The sequence below is a fragment of the Medicago sativa genome, chromosome 6, assembly GCF_051527215.1.
Source record: "Medicago sativa cultivar Bolivia chromosome 6, Bolivia_mono, whole genome shotgun sequence".
Classification (NCBI taxonomy): domain Eukaryota; kingdom Viridiplantae; phylum Streptophyta; class Magnoliopsida; order Fabales; family Fabaceae; genus Medicago; species Medicago sativa.
In genome coordinates this window covers 71,830,159-71,839,070 of record NC_140754.1, presented here as the reverse complement: position 1 = coordinate 71,839,070, position 8,912 = coordinate 71,830,159, and the positions used below count along the sequence as shown (strand labels likewise).

Genomic DNA, 8,912 nt, shown 5'->3' with positions numbered 1-8,912 from the left:
ACTATTTTAACTAATTCATTTACTATGTCAAAATTCATAGTGCATAAACTCTTAAGAATTTCTTACTAAGTTCATATCTTAGAAATTCTAAGTCTTAAAAGTCTTACCCAGTTTTGTATTTGTTTGCACCTCTGATTGTATATCAAGTGTAAAACCAAACAATCTTTTATTTGATTAAGTTAGATTATATTGAGAATTAAAATTCTCTTCTTGTATGCTTGGGCATTTTAAATTCTCTTGCTTGTGTGCTTGAGCATTAATAATATTTAGTGATTATAGTTAAAATCCCTTGGAAGTGCAAAAGGGGACTAAACTACTCATGGTTTGTGGGCTGAACCAGTATAATTACTTTGTTTCTCTTTTTCTCTCTCCTTTTGTGTTTGATTTATCCGCTGCACTTAAAACCTGCAATTAAACTTTGACTCATTCAAACTTTGATAAGGTTGAACACTAAGAAAAAGTTTTAAAAAAGTTAACACAATTCAACCCCCTTCGTATATTTTTCTCATCTTCACTTGGTATTGGAGCACGGTCTATACTCAATCGCTTAACCCTGTCACAAAAAGGATCCTAAGAGAAAAACCATGCCTACTTTTGAACAAGATCGCAGCCTAGTGTCAATAATGGACGTGGTGGTTCAGATAACTCTCAAGTTTAGTATGATTACAACAAACCTTATACTTCTAAGAAGAACAACTATTTTGTAAGACCTCCATCTTTCAATGGAGATGCTACTTAGTTCTCATGATGGAAGAGAAAAATGTAGAGTCACGTCATATATATATTGATAGTGAGTTGTGGTACATTATTGAAGATGGTGTCGGAATTATTGTTGATGTAGAAGGTATGGTGGTGGATAGGAAGAGTCTGACTGAGGACCAAAGAAAGATTTACAGAAAGCATCACATAGTACATGGTATTCTAGTGGAAGCTTTGCCTTACTCAGAGCACACCAAGAATGTTGACAAGTCCACTACTAGGACCATATTTGAATAACCGTGCTCTATGTAACAGCCCGATTTTCGCTAGATTTATTTAATTGTTTTAATATGTATTTTTATGTGCTCGTATGTGATTAATTGCCTTTGTGTGTATTTTGACGGGTTTAGTGTGAGAAGGATATTTTAGTCATTTTGCAAATAAGGGTAATTTAGTAATTTCATGATGAGGATTATTTTTAGTGTTTCAAGTGAGAACCATTATTTTACTAAGTTACTAGTGTGGTAATCAGTTGTGAGCCGGTAAGTGACCGTTATTATTATTTTACCGTGAAGTGAGTAGAAACATTTTGCGAATGGTTTAGTAAATGGGTTAAGCCCATTAAGGCATCATGTGTTAAGCCCAATTAGTAGTGAAACTATTTAAACCTTAGTCTTTGAGGAAATTAGGTCACATAGTGTCATTTTGTTCATTTCATAAAAACATTGTGAGAGGTAGAGAGAGAAGGAGCTTGAGAGAGGGTTTTGAAGAGAGAAGACTTTGGGAAGCAAGAGGAGAGTAGAATCTCAAGGGTTTGGAGCTAAAGTGAAGCACTAGCTTTGATTTGGGAAGAATTAAGGTAAGTGGGTTAGATTTCAATCATAATCTCTTAGTTGTAGCTTATTCTCTAATTATTTGCATAAGTACTTATTTTGGATAAGTGATTATTGTGAGCTTATTTGTTGAAATTCGTGCTCTAGTTTTAGTGATATGTTTGAAGATATGAAATTGTTCATACTTGAATTGTTGATGATGAAATTGCATGTTCATGAATGTATATATGGGTATATTGTGATTTGTGCTCTAATTGTTGAATTGTACTATGTTGTTGTTGATTTATGGTGGAATTCATGTTAATTGATGTTGTTGATGATTCATAACTTGGGTGTTCTTAATCATGGATTTGTGATGTGATTTAAATTGTTGTTGAGGGTTTTTGTGAAAATGGGTTGATAATGAAGAAGTTTGATTTTGATGATGTCGAATGAGTTAAGGAAGTTGTTAGAATGAATTAGAATGATATGATTTTCTGTTTTAATCACTTGGTTTTGGAGAGAGATCATTTTGGGAAGAAATCGGGTTTTTGAGTAAAAGTCGTTTTTAAGCGCTTTTGCAAAACAAGTAATTTCGGGATGAGTTTGATTAAGTTGTTTTGAGTTGAAATTCTAAGTTTTCAAGTGTAATTTGTATGGTCTAAGTGTTAGGGGATGCATTGGCGAAAACGGAATCGAAAACGGATTTGAAAACAATATTTTATGAGTGAAAACGTGAAAATGCATTTTGCTATACTGGTGAGGTGACACGACCTTGTGTCTAGGTGACACGACCGTGTCAGAGTCTCCTGTAAGGGATGACACGACCGCGTGTCCTAAGGATGCGACCGTGTCAGTTCTGCAGAACCCCGAAACCTCGTTTTTTTCTTCGTGTTTTTGTGTACTTTTAAGTGTGCCAATGGATTCCAAACACCTAACCTTATTCAATCAATGTATAATTAGGCTTCTAAGAGTAGCATTGCTTGATTCTACCTTGGCTTACAATTGGTTTTCATTTATGCTTGGTTAACTTTGTCTTTGGGCCAAAAATTGTCGGATTAGCGTTTTAATTGCAATTGGCCGGTGAAACACACATGTATATGCAACTGCACTCATATATGATCTAAGTGTATACATAGTTTAGGCACTAGAACTTGTTTGCTTGGTTTTGACTCAATTTTCTCAATTGTTTTAAAGTTGTAAAATGAGAGACGATCCTTGTCGAAAATAATCTTTAAGAACAAATACTTAGCAAATCTGTTGTGAATGATTGCTAGGTGTTGAATATGATTATTATCATAATGTGTTGTATTTTCTCCTTTACTTAGATTGTGAGAAATTATGTGGAATTGTTGAGTTGTAATAATCATGTTGTTGATTGTTAGTATGAATATATGCATGCTTAGTGTTGATATATTGGATTGGTGATTGCATGTATTGAATTATGTTGTTGAATTCTTATATGCAATTTGATGATGATAATTGTGGTGCTTGCATATATGAAAGGTGTTTGTTTTTGGTGATGATCATTTGATGAATGATTGGCGATAAACATGTTTATGTTATGTTGTTTGTTGAACATGTTAAATGTTGATTGTTGGTGGTGAATTCGTACATGCTAATTTTTATGGTGATATTATTGGTGAATGCATGTATGCAAAATGAAGGTGATATAGGATATTATATCCAATGTTGGTGAGTGTGCTGTTGAATATATGTATTGGTGTTGAGTCATATATTCATGCATACATGGTTGATGATGTTTTTGTTGCATCATGAGTTGACGACATTGTCGTAGTTGATGGATTTTATATCCGTGTTGATGATGATTTTGTTGCATCATGAGTTGACGGCTTTGTCGTAGTTGATGGTACCGTGTCCATGTAGGAGTCGTGTCTAGGAAAATTACATACATGTGATGAGTTTGTTAAATGCGTCATATTTGATTATGTGTTTGATGAATTTTGGTGATTTGTGTGCATTGGTGAGTTTGGTGAATTGTACACTTGGTGATATTTGGTGAATATGTGAAGACGTGTACTTGTTGATGTTTGTTGTTAATAGTGATACTTGTACATTTGATTATTTGAATTGATGATGTTTGTTTCGGTGAAAATAATGAAGTGTAATTGATATGAATGTGATTTTATGATCTTTTGGTGATGATGACTTTCTTGCTTATGCTTTGAAATGATGAATTGTATATTTTGAGTTGATTAGGCTAAATGAAGAATAAGGTGAGTAATCCTTTCATTGATTGATATTGAGAAATGTTGAGCTTATGTCGATGACTTGATTAGAGATTGAATATGTTTGCTATGCTATGTGAGAATTGTGATAGCATGATGTATATGGAATGGAGGACAATATTCATGTGATGTTAGTATTCTAGGAGGGATGGATATGTGTATGTGTCGTGCATGGAATCCTTGAATGCTTATGTTGTTTATGTTGATTATGATTGATGTGAAGCTAACCCCTAGTGGTTTGTGGTGGACCGCCTACCTATTTGTATGAATGGGTAGACGGCGTGTAGGATTAATTTTGTTGCTTGCTTGGTGAGTGCTTGAGGATAGCGGAGCTACCTCGTCTATCTGTTTTTGGAGTCTTAGCTTAGGGCTCTGATGAGGATGTCGTCTTATCTTTTATTTTGACGTTGGTTTATGTTGTTAAGATTTGACCCATATGTCGGGATTTGGAGATTTTTATGTATTGCCATATTTGGAGTTATAAAATGTATACTTGGAGATGTATGATATATATCCGCTGCGTAGTTGTTTGAATTTTTATGCATGTTATATTCTGGTGAACTTTTGGAGACGTGACGTCTATTTCTTGAATAAATGCTTTATTCACGCGCTTTAATAGAAATGGGGCGTTACACTCTACCTATGAAGGAAACCATTAAGTAAAGGAAGATAAGGCTAACCAATTGGTGCATCAGTATGAGATTTTTAGAATGAAGGAAAATGAAGATATTGAAACCGTGTATTCATGGTTTCAAACTTTTTTATAAGGCCTTCATGTTCTGAATAGAAGCTATACTATTCCTGACCATGTCAAGAAGATTATCAGAAGTCTTCTTGCCAGGTTCAGGTCTAAGGTTAGTGCCATCGAGGAAGCAAGGGATTTGAACAAGCTGAACATAGAGAATATGATAAGTTCTCTCAAAATTCATGAGATTGAGCTTATTGGAGATGAACCAGCTAAGAAGTTCAAATATATTGCTTTGAAATCTAAGGGAGTCTAAAGCTCTTCAAGCTACTGAATAAGAAGAAGAGACTCCTGATGGAGGATCTGATAATGATTCAGATGTTGAAGAGATGACATATTTGACCAAAATATTTCATTAGATGATTAAGAAGAAATTTTTTCCAAGTAGAAGCAATGGATCAAAAGGATCAGGTTCGAAGAACAAGAAAGGTGATCATAAGGGATGCTTCAACTGCAAGAAACTTGGTCACTTTATAGCTGTCTGTCCGTAGTTGTAGAAAGACAAGTCAAAGAAAGAAGGCTCTAAGAAGGAAAGCTTTAGGAGCTAGTTCAAGAAAAGTCTTATGGAATCATGGGACAAGCTTGATGAATATTCAGAAACTGACAAAGATAAATAAGAATTTAATCCGTCTCTGATGGCCGCAACAACTTTTGATGCAGAATCTGAAGCAGATTCTGATGATGAGGTATTCCCTTAATTGATTCATGAAGAGCTTGCTGATATTGTCAACGAACTGAAGGTGAGAAAAATACAAGAGGGCGGGGTTGAATTGTGTTGGATTTTTTTCGGTTTCTCTTTCTAAGTGTTAAAACCTGGTCAGAATCTGAGGTATGCAGAATCTGATACAGAGTCTGAATGTAGCGGATTAAGTATAAAACACAAAGATAAAGGGACAGAGATGGAGAAAGCAAACACAAAGCAAATTAAGTATTCATTGACAACCTCTCCCCTCCTTCGTTAGCCTTAGAGTTCACATGCCCATCAAATTATGTTTGGTTCATCCTCAAAGCACATGGTACTAAGAAAGGTATGCTCTAATACCATTTATAGCAGCCTAAACTACTTTTAGGATTGCGACTTACACCGAAAACCAACATGAGTCTTTCCAATGTGTTTTTCCCCTGTCACGACTTCATAGGAAATATGGTAAAAGGCATGCAGGTGAGGACAAAGCACACTGAAAAGACTCGTGTTGGTTTCTATGGTCGGTTGATAATCCAAAAAGCAGTAGGACGTTACAAATGGTTTTAGAGCAGACTTTTCTTAATGTAATGTGGTTTGGAGACGAGCCTAATTGAAGTTGGTGGGTTTGTGACGTCTAAGGCTAACGAGGGAGGGGAGTGATCGCCAATGAATGACACATGCAATGAGTACTCCTAGCATGCTTCTAGGCTAGGAATACATGAATGAACCAAATCACATCAAAATGAAAGGGATCATAAGTCCATGTAGGTATGGGACTATACAGGTTAAGGAAGACTTATAAGGATTAATTGTTACTACCTATACTAACAAAATATCTCTTCTTTTTGGTAGCCCAACAAATAAGAACCACATAGTTAATCACGCTTGAATAGAAGTAGTATATGAGTGACCTTCATATAAGTTTTCTAGAAATAAGTGTACTTGTTAGGACATTTCACAATAAAAAGATTTATGTTGGTTTGTGAGGTCAGTCGACAAAACTATAAGTAGTTTGGGGTGTTATAGAAAAAATAGAAGGAAAAAAATATTAAAACTATACTATGTAGGTATGAAAAATGACTCTCTATGGATTGTAGGTTTACATATAAATCATATATATTTCCCTAATAAACACAATTTATCATTGTTAATGGAATTTGTTTTTATTTTTTTTAGAAAATACTGTATTTTTAACCATGACTTTGACAAAATCTAACCAAAATAGTGAAAAGATGATAGACTTTTGAGAACAAATTAAGACAACGTTGCAATTTATTTTTCATGGAAGAAATGAAATATATAATATCAACATCTCGATATAAAATCACGATCGAGACAACGTTGGAATTTATTTTTCATACCGCGGTTTGTGGCTACCTTCTTTTCATTTTTGTCAACCAATACTTTCTTTTCATTTGATCAGAGATGGATTGTGTTTGAAATTAATTGGATAATAATAATAATATATATACTAGTGACTAGAAGCAAGGTAGTTGGGCTTATTAAGCTGTATATCTTTTTTGGAAATTTCTTTTCCCTCCCTTCATGCTTCCCATGCTTCCTCTAAAAATTCAAAAATAATATTAATTTTTGAAATCTATAATTCGAAATGAGGTTTTTCTCTACTTTCATGCTTCTCATGGTCGTTTTAGCCAGAATTCAACCGTGACTAAGTGTTCGCAACAATTCAAAAAATAAAATCCAAAAAAGGTACTTCGGATTTGAGAATCCGAACCCTGCCCTATACATCCTTTGAACCCTTCTTGTGCAAAAAAAGCACTTGAACCCTTCTTGTGCAAAAAAAGCACGAGAGTAAATGTTAAATTTCATTTTGACACAAGAGGGATTTGAAAGATATATATGGGTTTTGAATTTAAAATCCGAAGTGGGCTAGTTTATTTCAAAAGAAGTACTTAATTTTTATTTTTATTTTATGATATAAATTTAGGAAAAAAGAAGTTACCCACTGTTGAACTATTGTTAAAACGACCGTGGATAATTTCTTACACTTTGAAAGTGGACCAAAAAATAAACTCATTTCAAATTTTATATTCCAAAAATATGAGGGCATTTTTTGAATTCAAAGGGCGTGCAAGAAGCATGGAGAGTGGGAATTTTTTTTCTTCTTATTTTTGTTTATAGGTGGACTTATAAGCTATACAATCGTACCCATGTATATGTAGGCTAGCGGTTTAGCCATTCCGTGTATCTCTCCCTGATTATTTAGTGTGTCCAGTTCCAAGAGGAATTAGGGCCCATGGTAATCCATGAAAGAATAGTCTAACCAAGAATTGTTCCATCTAAGAATCGAACTCAGTAGGCTAGCGGTTTAGCCATTCCGTGTATCTCTCCCTGATTATTTAGTGTGTCCAGTTCCAAGAGGAATTAGGGCCCATGGTAATCCATGAAAGAATAGTCTAACCAAGAATTGTTCCATCTAAGAATCGAACTCTGGTTCTTCCAAATGATTCGTCCTTTGATGAAGCACATTAACCACTTGAACCTAATTACTTGGTTGGATCTCTCCTTGATTTATATCATACTATTTTATTCTTAAAAATAATTATTTCTAGTTCTTATTAAATCAATTCTCTTGATTAATATGAAAATAAATTTGATTTTTATAGTTCTATTTAACAACAATTAAAATACTGATAATCATTGTACCCAAACAAATGATAATCTAAAAATAATATATATTACTTTATAATAAGATTAATATATACTTAATTTCAATAATCTACAGTTTAACTAAATTTACATAGGCAAACACATAAAGATAAAAAGTAGAAAATAATCTTACCAAATCAAACATACATATAATGATATATTATATTATTATAGGAATACATTTTACAGACAACAATGTCATTAAAAACCTTACTAGCTAGGAAAACTTACTGGTGAGGTTTAGCATGGGAAAGAAAAGTTGTTTCCCACTGCATACAAATACATTTAAATTGAAAATCTAAAGAAAGTACAAATCAAATTTTGAAATAATTTAGAGAAGTGAAAATAATATTAATTAGGGGTATGTTTAGGAAAAATAATAATAAATGCATCTAGTAATATTATGACGCACACATAATATATTCACTTATAGGGTTTTCTAAAACCATAGACACAATATTGATGCATGCACCACATATTTAGAGGTTTCTCTACCTTTGGACAATCATCGGCAACAACACAAGGTATATTAACTGCATTGTCAATTAAGAATTTTTTTTACTAAAAGGTGATAAAATATTGTGTATAAGAAAAAATCAAGAAAATTTAAAATGGTGTGAAAAATGCCATACGGTCTGTCGCTTCAACAAGAGATAGAGAAATATTGAGTAGCAAAGCATAAACAAACATGAGAAACTGAGCCATATTTTCCCTCCTTTGGATGTAATAAAAAAAATCTTTTGCGTCCTTTTAAAAGTAAAAATTTCATGCTCCCTTGACTTGAATTAAATAATTTTTAGTACTTTGGAGATGCAACAAGCCATTTATAGAATTATATTTAATGTTATATATCTCTAATCAATATGTTGCGTCTATCTCTTCAAAATAATGTTGCGTGTATCCCTTTCCACTAATATTTTTCTTATTAAACGTCATTATAAGCCCTCCGTCCCTAATTATAAGTAAAAATTGGTCATAGAAAATAAAAGGATTAATATTTGGTTCTAAATTAGGACTACATACATCCATTTTATTAGACCAACTTTTACTTA

General features: G+C 33.2%; 1 long non-coding RNA gene across 1 annotated transcript; it reads right to left on the bottom strand.

The window, feature by feature from the left end:
* Positions 1–7,989: 7,989 nt before the first annotated feature.
* On the bottom strand, positions 7,990–8,664 carry LOC146916671 (uncharacterized). Its single transcript, XR_015015208.1, has 2 exons — positions 8,493–8,664; positions 7,990–8,393 (listed from the first exon to the last, which is right to left on the bottom strand). It is a non-coding gene; the product is annotated as an uncharacterized LOC146916671 (long non-coding RNA).
* Positions 8,665–8,912: the final 248 nt, after the last annotated feature.